The following is a 20,248-nucleotide window of genomic DNA, read 5'->3' on the forward strand; positions in this document are numbered from 1 at the left end:
TGAGCAGTTTTAGATAGCTAGGATTTAGTTTATAGACATTATTGTTGTTCTTGTTCTTTCCAATAAATGTTTAATTTCATGGTATAAGAATAATATAATGGTTCATGATCAGATAAATATTCTAAGCGTATGTCAGTCTTCTCCCAGAATCCTGCTTTTATTTTTAATGTAAATTAGCCAGGAAGAATCAGTAATTTTTCTTCCATAAAACCTACTGATGTCTTCTCTTTTTCCTCCCTAATGATAAAAACTTCTCTTTAGTCGTCCCAAATCTAAATTTAGAATTATACACACCTAATCATTGCAATCGTTCTTTTCCTTCCTGAGGTTACCCTTTCCTTTTTTTGATTATATCACTTCCTGCAGCTTCATATTCTCTCCCTTTTTATACCCTAATAAAAACTTCTTGTTTTTGTGTAGTTCAGTACTATCCATTAGAATAAAACTTCCCAAATGTGAAGCTGTATCAATATTATGAAGCTTTGCATTAGAATGCTTTTGGATATTGTCATGTTTGTTATTAATTTATAAGCGATATTTTATCATATATTAAGATGAATATACTCTCATATATGAAGCTCAATTTCCCTCAGCTTATCATCAATGAATGGTGTGTTTAGCATACAGTTGTCTTAAAATTATTAACACAGCTTTCAGCAGTGAATAAACTTATCAATAACTATTTTCACATGGAAGACAAGCTTTAATATGTTCATTGTATCAGAGACAGACCTCATGCTGAAAGGAATTCTATAAAGATCTTAACACTGCTAAGTTGCTTCAGTCGTGTCCGACTGTGCGACCCCAGAGAAGGCAGCCACCAGGCTCTCCTGTCCCTGGGATTCTCCAGGCAAGAACAGTGGAGTGGGTTGCCATTTCCTTCTCCAATGCACAAAAGTGAAAAGTGAAAGGGAAGTCGCTCAGTCGTTTCCAACTCCTAGCGACCCCATGGACTGCAGCCCACCAGGCTCCTCCGTCCATGGGATTTTCCAGGCAAGAGCACTGGAGTGGGGTGCCATTGCCTTCTCCGAACGATCTTAATGAGGTGACATTAAATCAGCGTAAAGTTTAGCAACACAAAGAATCAACCTTCCATATTTCTCACCACAGTATTAATGTCACTGGAACTGGACATTTTGTTGAGATATTTATCTTCAAAACTATTTTATAATAAAGCCTTTTTGAAGGTCATAAGCATTTTTGTTAAATATATGTACTATATATGTGTATATACATGTCTATATATCTGATGTATAGTTTGGCTCATAAATATACAGGAAACCTCCTGACATTAAAATCTTACTGGAAACTCATTTCCATTATCAGTCCACAGTGTCAACCTTGATTTTATATGTGTATATATTATACTATCTGAATCTTTATCTCTGCTTGACTAGGTTGAGGGATGCCCCCACGCAGCTGGTTAACATTGTTTCTGGGTGTGTCTGTGAGGAGGCTTTCTATAGAGATTTGAACTGGAAGACTGAGTTAAGAAGAACCTCTCCACCAGTACAGATGGGCATCATCTACTTTGCTGAGGCCAGGAGAGAACTCAAAGGTACAGGATGACCACATTGTCTCTCTTATTGAGCTGGGATATCCCTCCTCTGCCCTCACATGGCAGCATCCTATGTGGTCCAGCATTGTTGGTCCTCCAGCCTTTGGCCTTCACTCTAATGAACCAGGACTGAGGCCATAAGGTACCTGGTTCTTGGGTCCTCAGGCTGTTACTCAGACTTACCCCCCTGGCTCCCCAGGTTCTCAGGCCTTTGTTTGAACTGGAACTGAAGCACTGGCTTTACCAGGCCCCCAGCTTGCAGACAGCAGTTCCAGAGCCATCTTAGCCTCCACAGTCACATAGGCCCAGCTGATAAATCTTTCTGAACGTTGATATATTCCCTATTGCTTTTGTTTCTCTAGAGAACCATGACAAGCTCCGCCCAGCATGTATACAAACATGCGTACAGTCCTCCCTTGGAAACACGGAGGGCTTGTTCCAGACTGCCACAGGAAAGTTAACATTGTAACAGAGCTAATCACTTTTTTTTTTTTCCCAATGCATAAAAATGTCATGTTTATGCTACGTTATTGAGTATAAATAACATCATATCTGAAAAGCAGTGTATATACCTTGTTTAAAAAATACTTTATTCCTGGACTTCCTCTGTGGCACAGTGGATAGGAATCTGCCTACCAATGCGGGGGACACAGGTTCGATTCCTGGTCTAGGAAGATTTCACATGCCCCAGAGCAGCTATATCTGTGGGCTGCAACTACTGAGCCTGTGTTCTAGAAGCCATGAGCTACAACTACCAAGCCTGTGCGCTGCAGCTATTGAAGCCCGTGGGCTTACAGCCTGTGCTCTGCAATAAGAGAAGCCGTCACAGTGAGAAGCTCCTGTACGGAGAAGCCCCTGCTCACCACAGCTAGAGAAAGCCCGCACAGAGGCACAGACCCAGCACAGCCCAAGTAAACAGGTAAGTAAATAAATAATTTAAACGTTATTTTATTACTAAAAGTCTAACCATAATCTGACAATTCAAGATTGCCACAAACCTTCAATTTGTAAAAAAAAGATAGTATCTGTAAAGTGCAATAAAATGAGGTTTACTTGTATATGAATGTATTGATTAGACATTGATAAATTAGAGATGGAATTGTCTGTACAATGATAGAGTCTGGGGAATTTTCCAGAAAATCCCTTTGTTTAATGTTTGAGCTTTATTAATTCAACAAATTATATTTTAAAATATTTATCATGGTCTTAAATAAAATATTTTCAAGATTATACATGAAATTCTGGTGCAGCAGTTATGTGCTATGCGCTGCGCTTACTTAAATTCAATCATGTCCGACTCGTTGTGACCCTTTGGACTGTAGCCCGCCGGGCTCCTCTGTCCATATTCTCTACGGAAGAATCTGGGAGTGGTTCACCGTTCCCTTCTCCAGGGGATCTTCCTGACCTGGGTTTTCTTCACTGAAGGCAGATTCTTTACCACCTCAGCTACCAGGGAAGTTCATTCATAGCCGTCATAAGCTTTGTGATTTATAAAGACACACAGGCTCACACATAAATCTCATATAATAAAGTTTGTATCTCTGAATTTATTTTTTATGTAACCTCTTTTTATTTTTAAAATTAATAGTGAATAAGTATTTGTTCAATCAGTCTTTGAAGATATGAATGCATGTCATACCACAGATGAATGACTAACCTTCAGCTAAACACCGAGAAACAAAATGCTCTTAAAGTAAAAGACTGATATTTTAAAGAAGACTTACATTCAAGGCATCCCCATTGTATTCAGAAAGAAGCTGAGAACAACTAATCTTCTAATTACATTGGTTCATTTTTCTGGTTAATTGCTAGAAATCAAATCAGAAAAGAGAAAAAAAAATAAAACAAAACTGTGTATCACCAAAATTTTAAAATAAATAGCTTCTTAAATTTCTAAGGGCTTATTGAAATCTCCATTCCTCTGCATCCTTATTTACTACCCAACCGGAAAACAAAAAAAAAAAACCAAAATGGTCTTCTGAATGCTCACCGACAATTCTTAGTGCCAAGATGTTAAGGTCTATCCCACTTTTCTGCAAAAGCTTCCTCCTGATTTGCTGTAGTCTGGAAAGTAAAAAAGGAATCTCATCCTGTCTAATTGCAAAGTCAGTCCCTACTAGAATTTCCTATTTGCGGGAGGAGTGATATAACTACACTAATTCACCTCCTCTTTTCATGTTAACAAATATTTCTGTATAAAGAGCAGCTTTAAATGAAGTTTTGTGATTAGGAAGCAGAAATGGCAATCCACTCCAGTACTATTGCTTGGAAAATCCCATGGACAGAGGAGCCTGGTGGGCTACAGTCCATGGGGTCACAAAGAGTCGGACACGACTGAGCGACTTCACTTTCACTTTCATTTAATCTTTGGCAAAGGTAAGGGCATGGATTTGTGGCATAGTAAATTGCCAGGCACTGTACTTTGTGCTATAGATAATAAAAAAAGATAAAACCTGGTTATGGGTTTCAAGTAATCACATTCTAGTGTTGCTGACATAGAGAAAGTGACAAGTGAACATTTCAATGGGTATAAAACTTACTTAAATTCAACGGACAGTTTCATGTCATTCAGAAGCACTGAAATGATTAATCTTGTTTGGCGTAAACAGAATCAAAAACTTTGTTCATCATAACTGCTTTTCTTAACATTTTAATAAACCTAGCAGCCAAACATTTTTCTCAGATGTCAGATGCTTCAGAAGTCAGCAGTATTGTCTTCTACTTCCCACATTTTTAACCAGCTGCCTCTACTTTTATTATAATTTATATGCACACATCCTGTCTTTACAGGCAAATTACTACCTTTCAGAGGCAAATATACTTGTTTTTTGCATCTTAACATCGCATAATTTGAGAAGAAAACTATGTAAAATTTGTTGGTTTTATTTAGTCACTATGCTGTACCCAACACTTTTGTAAGCCCCCGTTGACTGTAGCCTGCCAGGTTCCTCTGTCCACGGGATTCTCCAGGCAAGAATACGGGAGTGGGTTGCCATTTCCTTTTCCAAGGGAGCTTCCCCACCCAGGCGGATTCTTTACTGCTGAGCCACCAGAGAAGCCCATGTGTAAAATAGGTTTTCATAAAAGTATTGATCTCTGTCGTTTACTTGCAGAACGGTGGAAGTGGGGCGGAGTACTAAGTGAACTCTGGCAGGGCGGCTGACACAGGGAGCTAGGAGGCTCTGCAGCTAGAAGGCGCCACGTTGCACGTCATTTCTTCCCAGCTGTGGACTGCAGCTACCAATTCTAGAAAACAGGAACGTATTTCACTTACATCTCATTTCATCCCCATGAAATAGAGGAAGCATAAGTGCAAACCTCATATCAACCATTACTGCACACAGAAAATCAGATTATATTCTTCCCAGCACAGCTAGAACATTCTATAGCTTTATAAGGCGAACACTGCCTCCCTCATATCACGTGTCCAGGTTTCACAGAATCTCTTTTTTTATAAAGGTTAACTACATATTTTTTAATTCATAGTTTTGATAACAGAAAAGAAGACTTGTGATTTCAGAAAATGCTTCTGATAGGCCATTCTGTGTAATTAGCAAGTGAGTGCAGCAATAATTTCTAGACCATTCCTAGAAAGTTCTGTGAAGTTTCAAAGTTCTTAAAGTGAAGAGGGGAAGTGAAAGGACAATATTTATCTTCATCAGATACTTTTTTAACCCACTTGTTTCTGTGAGTATCTGGTATATTAGTCAGCACTCTCCAGAGAAAATAGAATTCATCTATCTATCTATCCATCTATCTATCTATCCATCTATATCTGTCATCCATCTATTTACCCATCTATCAAGTTTTAAGTATTTTAAAAATTTAGCTGTGCATTTGTGGAGCTGGCTAAAGGCACAGAGAAAAGTGGATGCTATAGCGTTAGAGTAAGAGGGGTCTGGCACAGAAGACCCCTTCTTTGGTGGACAATAGTCTTTTTTCTTTTAAGGCCTTCAGCCGATTTGATGAAATTTAACCGCATTATGGAAGGTAAGCTATCCATATTATGGAAGGTAATATGCTTTATTCAGAATTGACTGATTTAAATGTTAATCTCATCTTCAAAAAAAAAAAATGCCTTCACAGAAACAGCTAGACTAATATTTGTCCAAATGTCAAGGTACCATAGCCTAGACAAGCTGACACATAAAATTAACCCTCACGTCTGACGTGTTGTTATCTTCCAGCGGGACCATCTTATTGTTCTGCAAGTTCACTTCTTGAGTGGTACTGTTCTCCCTGCAGGCCAGGCCCTTTCATCCCAGGAAGCAGAGTTTGAAATTGTATGCTTCTCCTGGCCATGTAATCGATCTCAATCAGTTCCTACTCATTCACTTATTTATTTCATCTTACTTCATATTTAATAAGATTATGTTTAAAGAACTAATAAAAAGTACTTCATATTTAATACTTTATGCAGCAGAGGATTCACATTATTTTGCCTTTGATTAATAGGTCACGCAAAAAGAAAGAGGAGAAATCAAAAGATGGATGAAAGGCAAGAATTGAAGTTAACCAATGAGCTCCAGGAGAGATATATTTAGATTTTGTGCAGTCGGTGAAGAGGATTACCTTCCATTTGACCACTAAGAGAATAGTTTTGAGAACCTTTGACAGTATGAAATTGGATTGTGTGAAACTTTTAACAAGAGGAGGGGAAAGATTTCAAATATAATTATGGCTATTAAGTTTGTGTTTGATATTATGAAAAAATTTCTAAGGATTTGACTAATTGGAGTATATATATTTCAATTAATGTAGGGTTATTCTCTGTCTGTCTCCCTCTGTGTGTGTGTGTGTGTGTGTGTGTGTATGTGTATGTGTATATATATATATATATATATAGTGTTTGAATTTAACACACAGTTTTTTTCTTCTGTGCCTATTGAGTTTATATGGATTCAGAATATGATGATTTTACCCATGGCAGTCACTTTGAAAGGTGACTTATGGCTATCAAGAACTATTTTATATCTAGTTTAACCAGAAAGTCAATTGGCAAAATTTCATATATATGTATCCATATTTTGACTTCTATTTCCACACTGCTTAAAAGAATCATCTGATTTTTTTGTGTGTGTGGCACAATTGACATTTTAAGATTATATAAGGGCTGCCCTAGTGGCTCAGATGGAAAAGGCAATGGCACCCCACTCCAGTACTCTTGCCTGGAAAATCCCTTGGACGGAGGAGCCTGGTGGGCTGCTGTTCATGGGGTTGCTAAGAGTCTGACACGACTGAGCGACTTCGCTTTCACTTTTCACTTTCATGCATTGGAGAAAGAAATGGCAACCCACTCCAGTGTTCTTGCCTGGAGAATCCCAGGGACGGGGGAGCCTGGTGGGCTGCTGTCTATGGGGTCGCACAGAGTCGGACACGACTGAAGCGACTTAGCAGCAGCAGCAGCAGCAGCAGTGGCTCAGATGGTAGAGAATCCACCTGCCAATGCAGGAGACCTGAGTTCGATCCCTGGGTCAGAAGATCCCCTGAACAAGGGAAAGGCTACCCACTTGAGTATTCTTGCCTGAAGAATCCCATGGACAGAGGAGCCTGGCAGGCTACAGTCCATGGGGTTGCTGAGTCAGACATGACTGAGCAACTAACATTTCATAATACTATAAAAATTTTATACAATGCAGTGATTCCATATTTTTATGTTTTACCAAATGATTGCTACAGCAAGTAAAACTAACATTTTTCACCACATAGCTACAAACCTTTCTTGTGATGAGATCTTTTAACATCTACTCCTTAGCAACTTTCATATAGGCAATACAGTATTAACTATAGTCACTATGCTTACATGACAGCCCGTGACTTGTTTATTTTATGACAGAAAGTTTGTACCTTTCACTGTTTCTTTTCTTTAATTTTTGCTGGTGTATAGTTGCCTTCCAATGTTATGTTAGGTCCTACTGTACAGAAAGCTGAATTGGCTACGTGTGTCCATGTATCTGCTTTGCTTTGGATTTCCTTCCCACTGAGGTCACCGCAGAGCGTTGAGTAGAGGTCCCTGAGCTATGGAGTAGATTCTCACTGTCTCTTTCATATGTAGTATCAACAGTGTTTATATGGCAATCCCAATCATCTTAGGTCTAAGAACAAAGATTTTGTGGCATGACTTACCAGTCACAAACAGCTAAATTCTCTTGCCTACCTTTTCACAGTAAATAAACTCATAGAGAGGTAAGTAATTTTCTTACTTCAAAAATGACTTCAAAAGTTTTAAGCAGGAAAATATTTTTCAACTTAAAGAAAAAATTGCATAGAAGATGCTTTATAACTTATTTTTCCTGACGAAAGTAACCTAGACAAACTCTAAATTCTAGGAGAATTGAATACAAGTTCTGCAGGCTTTACATAGTAAGATAAAGGAAACATGATTGTGCGTATGCCTTGCCTTGAAATAGACCATTCAGGTTATTGAAGCTTATGGTTAAGGTCATTATTTTCTGTCCAGAATTCTGCACAAAATCATTATTTGATATTATATTTAAATTGGTTAAACACATTTCTTAGAGTGAAGCAATTCAGAAGACATTTTGAGACACTTAAATATAATTCTGTCAATGAAGTTTTATGGTGGAAGAAAATCTGGGTGCTACTTTTTAAAGTATATCAGTAAATTTTTCTTACTAGAGTTTCATCTGAAAACTGCTTCCTATTATGCCTTTTTTTTTGATGTTTGACCTATAATTTTTAGCAAGAATTTTATGAAAAAAATGCTCACAAAGAATACTGTTGCCTGTATATACATTAAAATTGTCAGTTGATCACCAAAAGTTTAATTTGAAAAAAAAAAAAAAAGAAAGAACTGTGACTCTATAACACGTAGTTGCTGTGTGCATAGTGAGAAGTGTGTGCATAATGAGAAGCAGGAGGAAGCTACCAGGACTTTCACTTCAGGTTATGACTGAGGAGCTGATGTGCTGGAGGAGGAAATGGCGACGCACTCCGTATTCCTGCTCGGAAAACCCCTGGACAGAGGAGCCTGGTGGGCGACAGCCCATGGGGCACAGAGGAGGACACAGCTGAAGCCCCTGAGCCCAGCACAGCCCCACAGTTGGTATAGGAATTTGCTACTAGTGGTGTGACAAGTTACCACAAACACGGCAGCCTTAAACAGCACGCAGTTATGACTGTCGCTCACATTTCTGACGGTGAGAAATCTAAAGTGAGTTAGCGAGTGTGCGATTCTTCTGGAGACCCCGGGTGGAGAACCGTTCCCTGCTTTTCCGGCTTCTAGATTTGCTTATTTCTTGACCCGCTGCCACATCGCTCTGACCTCCACCTCTGCTGATATATCACCTCTTCAGGTCTTTTGCCCTAATGTTTCATCTGGAGATGTAACAAAGTCTTACAAACTCTATGCTAGTAGCATCACGTTTGATTCAGGGGACCTCCAGTAGCCAAATGGTTACTGTTTATTCACTTGACTTATTGCCAGTGTTAATAAAGTATATATTGTTGGTTGAGGCTCCTTTCCTATTAAACGAGAGACACTATTTCATATGTGAAATCATCAGTACTTTTGTTCTTATGAGATAAAATTTATAGAAGAATTAATTGTAAAATATTTTCCCTGAATTTATTTTTTCTCACTTTCTCTCTGTAAAAATGTGTGAATAAAGGGGAACATATCTGTGTAAATTAAATTGCTCTCCTAGAGGACTGGATGGTTTAAAAAATATTCTATAAAGACAAATTATCAGTAATGTGTTTCTATAGTGGTCTCTAGAAAAAAGAGGACTTATAAACATTTAAAGCATATCAAAAAAATTTAGTATGCCACTTTTGAATCATCATAGAACTTTTATGAAACAATTACAATTTCAAATAAAATGTTGCATGAAATATTTAAAGTGTTTATGGTGACACTAAAAATTTTTAAGACCCTGAAATAAAATCCATTCCCTAGAAACCATCTAACCCTTGGAAATTTTGGTTAATGTACTAAAATAATAAGTGTAATTATGTGCTGGCTCTTTCTACTCTTAATTAAATTTGTGGACAAAATTATATTTTATTCCATTTTGGCTTTAAGTTATTTGATCCACATGTCTTTTTACACAGACTCGACTCTTCCGTTACTTTATGTGGAAGCTCTCGAGCTATATTTATGTATGACATTTTCCAAATTTAATTATCACAGAGTTCAACCAAGATTCACCACAATATAATCTTTTGTATCCTTTAACATCTTACATTTTACTGTTGACTGCATTTCCATGCAGCTCCAGCAACAAATAACTAAATAAGTCCTAATGTTTTTCATCCTCCCCCTCTCACCATGGAGATGCAATGAATTTATAACCTGCTGTGCAGTCTGAATTGCCCCTCAGAGCTCTGCTTGAATGAGGTCCTCCTGAATAAGCTCTGTCAAGTCTGATTCTCCTATCTTGTACATTATCTCAGTAAGAGACTATCTGGGATCATGTTCTGCATTCAGTGGTTTTAATTTGTTCAGACACTGCATTAGAGTATGAAAACACATCTACATCTTATAGTTAATGTGAAGAAAGAAAATGCAATCATCCACAGCCTTTACTAACCAAATCAAGTCTACAGATTGTCCTCACAATCAATCTTGTTTAGATGAAAAAATATATAAAATATAGCAAAATACAAGAATAAGAAAATATTTACATTTAAATACAGTAATTTGAAAATGTTGAGTTAGCAATGAACCCAGAAGTAATGACTCATGTGATCTTGGATCATTATCATAATTCTCTGACTCTTGTTTCTGCATTTACTAAAACCTATTTTTCTTTCTTAAGATAAGGTGGAAAACTAAGCAATAGCATAAACAATAATGCAGTAAGATAATAGGGACGTTGATAAGGGAGGAAATCCTAAACATTCTTATCTCAAGAAGAACCTTTTCTTTTCTCTTTTTCCTGCCCTCCTCCTTTCTTTTCTTTTTATTCTAGCTTATATGAGAAGATGGATGACAGCTGAATGTACTGTTAATAATTTCATAAAATGTATAAATCAAACCCATCCTGCTATATACCTTAAACCTATACAGTGATGGGCATCAAATATTTCTTAGTAGAACTGAAAAAAAATAAATATTTGATGAGCTTTTGAAAAAATTAAACGAATAGAAGTAATAAAGTAACTTTAAACATTATATCATTAAATAGTTCAGATCAGTTCAGTTAATTTCAGTCGCTCAGTCATGTCCAACTCTTTGCGACCCCATGAATCGCAGCACGCCAGGCCTCCCTGTCCATCACCAACTCCCGAAGTTCACTCAGACTCACATCCATCGAGTCCGTGATGCCATCCAGCCATCTCATCCTGGGTCGTCCCCTTCTCCTCCTGCCCCCAATCCCTCCCAGCATCAGAGTCTTTTCCAATGAGTCAACTCTTCACATGAGGTGGACAAAGTACTGGAGTCTCGGCTTTAGCATCATTCCTTCCAAAGAAATCCCAAGGCTGATCTCCTTTAAATAGACTGATTGGATCTCCTTGCAGTCCCAAGGGACTCTCAAGATTCTTCTCCAACACCACAATTCAAAAGCATTAATTCTTTGGTGCTCAGCCTTCTTCACAGTCCAACTTTCACATCCATACATGACCACTGGAAAAACCATAGCCTTGACTAGACGGACCTTAGTTGGCAAAGTAATGTCTCTGCTTTTGAATATGCTATCTAGGTTGGTCATAACTTTTCTTCCAAGGAATAAGCATCTTTTAATTTCATGGCTGCAGTCACCATCTGCAGTGATTTTGGAGCCCCCCAAAATAAAGTCTGACACTGTTTCCACTGTTTCCCCATCTATTTCCCATGAAGTGATGGGACCAGATGCCATGATCTTCGTTTTCTGAATGTTGAGTTTTAAGCCAACTTTTTCACTCTCCTCTTGCACTTTCATCAAGAGGCTTTTTGGCTCCTCTTCACTTTCTGCCATAAGGGTGGTGTCATCTGCATATCTGAGGTTATTGATATTTCTCCCGGGAATCTTGATTCCAGCTTGTGTTTCTTCCAGCCCAGCATTTCTCATGATATACACTGCATAGAAGTTAAATAAGCAGGGTGACAATATACAGCCTTGACATATTCCTTTTCCTATTTGGATCCAGTCTGTTGTTCCATGTCCAGTTCTAACTGTTGCTTCCTGACCTGCATACAGATTTCTCAAGAGGCAGGTCAGGTGGTCTGGTATTCCCATCTCTCTCAGAATTTTCCACAGTTTCTTGTGATCCACACAGTCAAAGGCTTTGGCACAGTCAATAAAGCAGAAATAGATGTTTTTCTGGAACTCTCTTGCTTTATCAATGATCCAGCGGATGTTGGCAATTTGATCTCTGGTTCCTCTGCTTTTTCTAAAGCCAGCTTGAAATCGAGAAGTTCACGGTTCACATATTGCTAAAGCCTGACTTGGAGAGTTTTGAGCATTACTTTACTAGCATGTGAGATAGGTGCAATTGTGTGGTAGCTTGAGCATCTTTGGCATTGTCTTTCTTTGGGATTAGAATGAAAACTGACCTTTTCCAGTCTTGTGGCCACTGCTGAGTTTTCCAAATTTGCTGGCACATTGAGTGCAGCACTTTCACAGCATTATCTTTCAGGATTTGAAATAGCTCAACTGGAATTCCATAACCTCCACTAGCTTTGTTTGTAGTGATGCTTTCTAAGGCCCACTTGACTTCACATTCCAGGATGTCTGGCTCTAGGTGAGTGATCACACCATTGTGATTATTTTGGTCATGAAGATCATTTTTGTACAGTTCTTCTGTGTATTCTCACCACCTCTTCTTAATATCGTCTGCCTCTGTTAGGTCCATACCATTTCTGTCCTTTACGAGCCCATCTTTGCATGAAATGTTCCCTTGGTGTCTCTAATTTTCTTGAAAAGATCTCCAGTCTTTCCCATTCTTTAATTTTCTTCTATTAAACAGTTACCACCTGATAATTAATATATTGTACTAATAATGATGTCATGTTTGATAAGTCTGTATCTCATAGTTTCTAACCAAAGGCTAATGCTATTTTTAGTAAAGATACTTTTTTGATGAGCTAAAATCCTAAAACATGATGCTATTAAGGTGTTGCTCTCAATATGTCACCAAATTTGGAAAACCCAGTAATGACTACAGGACTGGAAAAGGTCAGTTTTTATTCAAATCCCAAAGAAGGGCAATGGCAAGAACATTCAAGCTACCATTCATTTTACTTGTAACAAGGTTATGCTCAAAATCTCTCAAGTTAGTCTTCAGCATTTTGTGAACCAAGAACTTCCAGATATATAAATGGGCTATCCAAGAGGCAGAGGAACCAGAGGCCAGATTGCCAACATTCATTGGATTATGGAACAAGCAAGGGGATTCCAGAAAAACATCTATTTTGCTTCATTGACTACTCTAAAACCTTTGACTGTGTGGATCACAACAAACTGTGGAAAATTCTTAAAGAGACAGGGTTACTAGACAAACTTACCTGTCTGTTGAGAAAGCTGCATGTGAATCAAGAAGCAACAACTGACTGGTTCCAAAGTGGGAAAGGAGTATGACAAGGCTGTGTATCGTCATCCTGCTTAATTAACTTATATGCAGAGGACATCCTGTGAAATGCTAGGCTTAATGAATCACAAGCTGGAATCAAGATTGCCAGGAGAAATAGCAACAACCTCAGATAGGTGGATGATACAACTCTAACGGCAGAAAGTGAAAGGGAACTAAAGAGTCTCTTGATGAGGGTGAACAAAGAGAGTGAAAAAGCTGTCTTGGCATCCAGTCCCCTCATTTCATGGCAAATAGAAAGGGAAACAGTGACAGGTTTTATTTTCTTGGCTTCCAAAATCACTGCAGACAGTGAAATTAAAAGATATTTTCTCCTTGGAAAGAAAACTATGACAAATCTAAATAGCATATTAAAAAGCTGAGACATCATTTTGCCAACAAGTTCCATATAGTCAAAGCTAGGGTTTTTCTGGTAGTTAAGTATGGATATGTGATTTGTCTCATAAAAATTGCTGAGAGCTGAAAAATTGATGCTTTCAAATTGTGGTGCTGGAGAAGACTCTTGAGAGTCCTTTGGGCTGCAGGGAGATCCAAACAGTCAACCCTAAAGGAAATCAACCCTGAATATTCATTGGAAGGACTAATGCTGAAGCTCCAATACTTTGGCCATCTGGTATGAAGAGCCAAGTTATTGGAAAAGACCCTGTTGCTGGGAAAGATTGAAGGCACAAGGAGAAAAGGGCAGCAGAGGATGAGCTGGTTAGATAGCATCACTGACTCAATGGACTTAACTTTGAGCACACTCTGGGAGAGAGTGAAGGACAGGGCAGCCTGGCCTACTGGTACATGCTAAGTCACTTCAGTTGTGTTGATTCTGGGACCCTGTGGACTGTAGCCTGCTAGATTCCTCTGTCTGTGGGATTTTCCAGGCAAGAATTCTGAAATGAGCTTCCATTTCCTTCTTCAGGGGATCTTCCTGACTCGGGGACTGAGCTTGTGTCTCTTAGGTCTCCTGCACTGGCAGGCAGTTTCTTTTCTTTTATTTTTTTTACCACTAGCACCACCTGGGAAAACACTCATACTCAGTCCAATGGCTCACCAAGAGTCAGACAGGATTTAGCAACGGAAAACAGCAACAGAGATCTCGATGGCAGGCTGCTTTGTCCTAAGCTACCCTCTCTGTTTCTCTGTCTCTGCTTTTCCACGTTGTTCATCCCTGGGTCTCTCTGCTTGTCACACTTCCAAAGTCCCAAGGAAAAGTCGCCAATTCACACTGAAAAACAATCCAACTCTGATGCAATTAACCCTGTCCCAGGTCTAGTTTATGTTTGGCATGATTGTCTGGGGCCACCGGTGTTGGTAAGGAGGCATCATGCAGAGCATGTGAGGAGTTTATAGTGGTTGGAACGTGAGGTTTCCTGGTGGCTCAGCTGGTAAAGAATCTGCCTGCAACGCGGGAGACCTGGGTTTCATCCCTGGGTTGGGAAGATCCCCTGGAGAAGGGAAAGGCTACCCACTCCAGTATTCTGGCCTGGAGAATTCCATGGACTATACAGTCCATGGGGTCACAAAGAGTTGGACACGCCAGAGCAACTTTCACTGAGATGTGGAGCTTCAAGGCACCCATGGCAAATGCTTTGTAAAATCCCTGGCATACAATGTGAACTCCATAATCAGTGGCTGAAAGTCTCATCATTACAGACTGAGAACAATTATTTGGTTATCAGTTTTACTTTTTCTCTCTCACTTTATTTTTCCTACTCTGACTTAATCACATTAGTGAAGTATTTTTATTTCCTTTGTTTTACAGGACTGAATGCTGCCATTATTTTCACACAACATGTAATTTTTGGCATAGGCTTGAAAGGATTAAGACTTTAATAGGTTCCAGTTTCATCCACCTCATAAGAACTGATTCAAATGTATTCTTTTTAATGGCTGAGTAATACTCCATTGTGTATATGTACCACAGCTTTCTTATCCATTCATCTGCTGATGGACATCTAGGTTGCTTCCATGTCCTGGCTATTATAAACAGTGCTGCGATGAACACTGGGGTACACGTGTCTCTTTCAATTCTGGTTTCCTTGGTGTGTATGCCCAGCAGTGGGATTGCCAGGTCATAAGGCAGTTCTATTTCCAGCTTTTTAAGGAATCTCCACACTGTTCTCCATAGTGGCTGTACTAGTAATGGTATTGAAACATGTATAATATCATATATGAAACGAGTCGCCAGCCCAGGTTCAATGCATGATACTGGACGCTTGGGGTTGGTGCACTGGGACAACCCAGAGGGATGGTATGGGGAGGGAGGAGGAAGGAGGTTCAGGATGGGGAACACCTGTATACCTGTGGCAGATACATGGTGATGTATGGGAAAACCAATACAATATTGTAAAGTAACTAACCTCCAATTAAAATAAATAAATTTATTTAAAAAAAAGACTTTAAGAAGCAAGTATTTTCAAACACAAAATGGAGAAAAAGATTCCTTAAGGTCAGAAAACATTAGAGAAAGGGACATTGATATTTCTGCTGTAGATATGGAAGCATTTTCTTGGATATATCCACCGGAATTGAATAGTGGGGCTGTGGAATACAGTGGAACTCAACTTAGAGAAAATCCAAATCATTTCCCCAAATTGCTCTATGGATCTAAACTCACATAAGCCACCTGTAAAAAATCTTACTGACTTGCATTCTCCTCACTGTTTGTTATGGAAACCGAGAAGGACTCTGTGGGGCACCTGGGCACAGAAGTCTCTCTGTCCCTTGTTTCTTACAGGCAAGACTCCAGCCTCTAAGACCTTTCCTGAGTCCAAAGGGCAGATTCAAACAGTTGCTCATAAAGAGAGGGCAGCCAAGAAATCCCTTGAATGAGTGAACTTTCAGCTGCTTCTGTTGCTCAGTTGTGTCCCACTCTCTGCGACCCCATGGACTGTAGCCCACCAGGCTCCTCCATACAAGGAATTCTCCAGGCAAGAATACTGGAGTGGTTGCTATTCCCTTCTCCAGGAGATCTTCGCAACCTAGGAATCACACCCTGGTCTCCGGCATTGCAGGCAGATTCTTAAATGTCTGAGCCACCAGGGAGGCCCAAGAAACCAGCTCTTCAGTCCAGTTCAGTCCAGTCAGAGTTCAGTTCAGTTCAGAGTCATGTCCGACTCTTTGCAACCCTATGAAACGCAGCATGCCAGGCCTCCCTGTCCATCACCAACTCCTGGAGTTCATCCAAACCCATGTCCATTGAGTCAGTGATGCCATCCAACCATCTCATCCTCTGTCGTCCCCTTCTACTCCCACCCTCAGTCTTTCTCAGCATCAGAGTCTTTTCAAATGAGTCAGCTCTTCGCATCAGGTGGCCAAAGTATTGGAGTTTCAGCTTTAGCATCAGTCGTTCCAATGAACACCCAGGACTGATCTCCTTTAGAATGGACTGGTTGGATCTCCTTGCAGTCCAAGGGACTCTCAAGAGTCTTCTCCAACACCACAGTTCAAAAGCATCAATTCTTCTGTGTTCAGCTTTCTTTATAGTCCAACTCTCACATCCATACATGACTACTGGAAAAACCATAGTGTTTACTAGACGGACCTTTGTTGACAAAGTAATGCCTCTGCATTTTAATATGCTGTCTAGAAATAGTGCCAGACTTTATTTTGGGGGACTCCAAAATCACTGCAGATGGTGACTGCAGCTATGACATTAAAAGATGCTTGCTCCTTGGAAGGAAAGATTAAAGGGAGCAGAGATGCTCATCAAATTAGAAGATTGACCACCACTTGAGAAAAGATTAAGGGTGTGCAGGCCTTGCATACCTAATCTTGTCAGCAACCCCACTCTTGAACTATTGCTATAAAAAGTTGCATCCAATTCTCCTGGGTAGGGACACATAGGTTTCAGTGGCAGGGACCTGCTGTGTTTCCTTTAGATGAGCGAAACAATATAGCTATTTTTTCCTACTTCAACCAAAACACTGTTGCTGAAATTTAATTAGGCACTGGTGTAGAGGCTGGATTTTGGCATCAATATTTTTTTTGTAATTGGAGACAATTAGGTACTGTCAAAACTCATATTTTTCCAATCATCTGATTGTGAAATGGCCTCATTAAGGCCCATGAATTGTGTTTCCCTCATTACTTGTTTTCATATGTTTATTGACCATATGTATCTCCTATTGTAAGGAATGCCTGTTCAAGAAATATTGTAAAATTTAAGTAACTGGGTCCAAAAAGCAACAACTAATGTAAACAGATACCAGGCCAATCAGAAAAAAAGATGGATATAAAGGAGAGTAAACTCTATCTTTGGGTACTGGCTTAATATTTACTCAAGCTTCTCACATATTTTGTCCATTTTCTAAAGAGTTGGATGCTTTTAGTTGTTGATTTATAGTTTTTAGCTTCCCTGATAGCTCAGTTGGGAAAGAATCTGTCTGCAATGCAGGAGACCCCAGTTTGATTCCTGGGTCGGGAAGATCCCCTGTAGAAGGGAAAGGCTACCCACTCCAGTATTCTGGCCTGGAGAATTCCATGGACTGTGTAGTCCATGAGGTCACAAAGAATTGGACTGCTGAGCACAAGATGTACTGAGCAAAATGGCGAAAGGAACAGATGTACAATAATGAGGAGGAGCTGAAGAGTGTGAGCAATAATCCATTCTGCCACATTTGGATGCACACTTTCTCACACCTTGTTATTTTTATTTATTGAATTCTTAATTCTCATCTCATAAGTAATTTATTTTTATCTTATTTTATTGATTAGTTTTGCAAGGATTTGAATTGATAGCTTTTAAAATTATTACATATTATATGATTCATAACATCATATTCTCATCATGTAAATAAATTTCTAAATTCAATTTTATTAACTTTATGTATTTCTCAGAATTTTTATCATTTAGAAATATCTAAATTACTCAGTTCAGTGTTTTTTCTATTATTACTTGTTTAATAGTAAAGACATTATAACTTTTCTATTTATCTTTAATTTTTTTTCTAAAAACTGTCTCCCATAATTTAATAATTTTTGTTGTATCATTTTCTACTCTTTGCAGCGTAAGTATGGGATTCTTCCTTGGGGCGAGATTTATTACTTCTAATATCTTAAGATATAACTGAATTTGATTTCCATCTCAAGACTTCTTTTTGTCACTCTCTATGGTTGAAATGTAATGCAGGCGATAAAGGCAAATATCTTTCAGTTGGAATTCCCTTCATCCCCTTTTCCTTGGCCTGCTTCCAGCTGTCACAGGCTTACATCATGAAAAGTTGCTGCAGGGGAACTGACGATATAACTGGACTGAATAATTGTCAGTTGTCCACATTGGATTAATAAATGATTATATTCCCTACTGGTTCAGAGATGTTCTAGTCTACTGTTCCCAAACCTCGGGGCACAGAGAAATTCTGCAAGAAATTTCAACTCTCTAAATCCAAATGACACACAGTTCAATTCAGTTCAGTCGCTCAGTCGTGTCCGACTCTTTGCGACCCCATGAATCGCAGCACGCCAGGCCTCCCTGTCCATCACCATCTCCTGGAGTTCACTCAGACTCATGTCCTTAGAGTCCGTGATGCCATCCAGCCATCTCATCCTGGGTCGTCCCCTTCTCCTCCTGCCCCCAATCCCTCCCAGAATCAGAGTCTTTACCAATAAGTCAACTCTTAACATGAGGTGGCCAAAGTACTGGAGTTTCAGCTTTAGCATCATTCCTTCCAAAGAAATCCCAGGGCTGATCTCCTTCAGAATGGACTGGTTGGGTCTTCTTGCAGTCCAAGGAACTCTCAAGAGTCTTCTCCAACACCACAGTTCAAAAGCATCAATTCTTCAGCGATCAGCCTTCTTCACAGTCCAACTTTCACATCCATACATGACCACAGGAAAAACCATAGCCTTGACTAGATGGACCTTAGTCGGCAAAGTAATGTTTCTGCTTTTGAATATGCTATCTAGGTTGGTCATAAATTTTCTTCCAAGGAGTAAGCGTCTTTTAATTTCATGGCTGCAATCACCATCTGCAGTGATTTTGGAGCCCCCAAAAGTAAAGTTTGACACTGTTTCCACTGTTTCCCCATCTATTTCCATGAAGTGATGGGACCAGATGCCATGATCTTCGTTTGCTGAATGTTGAGCTATAAGCCAACTTTTTCACTCTCCTCTTTCACTTTCATCAAGAGGCTTTTTAGTTCCTCTTCACTTTCTACCATAAGGGTGGTGTCATCTGCATATCTGAGGTTGTTGATATTTCTCCTGGAAATCTTGATTCCAGCTTGTGCTTCTTCCAGCCCAGCATTTCTCATGATGTACTCTGCATAGAAGTTAAATAAGCAGGGTGACAATATACAGCCTTGATGTACTCCTTTTCCTATTTGGAACCAGTCTGTTGTTCCATGTCCAGTTCTAAGTATTGCTTCCTGACCTGCATATAGGTTTCTCAAGAGGCAGGTCAGGGGGTCTGGTATTCCCATCTCTTTCAGAACTTTCCACAGTTTCTTGTGATCCACACAGTCAAAGGCTCTGGCATAGTCAATAAGGCAGAAATAGATGTTTTTCTGGAACTCTCTTGCTTTTTTCATGATCCAGTGGATGTTGGCAATTTGATCTCTGGTTCCTCTGCCTTTTCTAAAACCAGCTTGAACATCTGGAAGTTCATGGTTCACGTATTGCTAAAGCCTGGCTTGGAGAATTTTGAGCATTACTTTACTAGCATGTGAGATGAGTGCAATCGTGTGGTGTTATTCCTAATTTAAGCTGGAAAGGCTAATTTCATGTCCTGAAATGATAATATATTTAATTCCCATTTTAGGGTAAATGTTTGATTATTCATTTCACAATTTATTATCAATTATTAATTTTGGTAAAGACTTATGACCTATATAATCTTTCCTCTAAAGAATTCATGGGGAAATGATCTATGAAAATGATGAATAGGTTATTAAATATTTTATTACACTTTATAATTAAAGTTGTAACAGAATAATAACTTTAATAATTGTAAATCAAATTATATTTAATAAATATACATATTACTGATATTATAGCATTGCTTTTTTCTTCCCAGTACTGAAAAATATCTTAATATCCTCTTCTGTTATTTTGTTATGATAATATTTTCTTAGATATATAGTTTATATTTAACATATTCCAATGATTGTTATTAAGTTCTCAAAGGGGTTTTATCTTCATTGCATATTTTTAAACTGGCCTCTCTTTCTT

Source organism: Capricornis sumatraensis, chromosome 11 (assembly GCF_032405125.1).
Source record: "Capricornis sumatraensis isolate serow.1 chromosome 11, serow.2, whole genome shotgun sequence".
Lineage (NCBI taxonomy): Eukaryota > Metazoa > Chordata > Mammalia > Artiodactyla > Bovidae > Capricornis > Capricornis sumatraensis.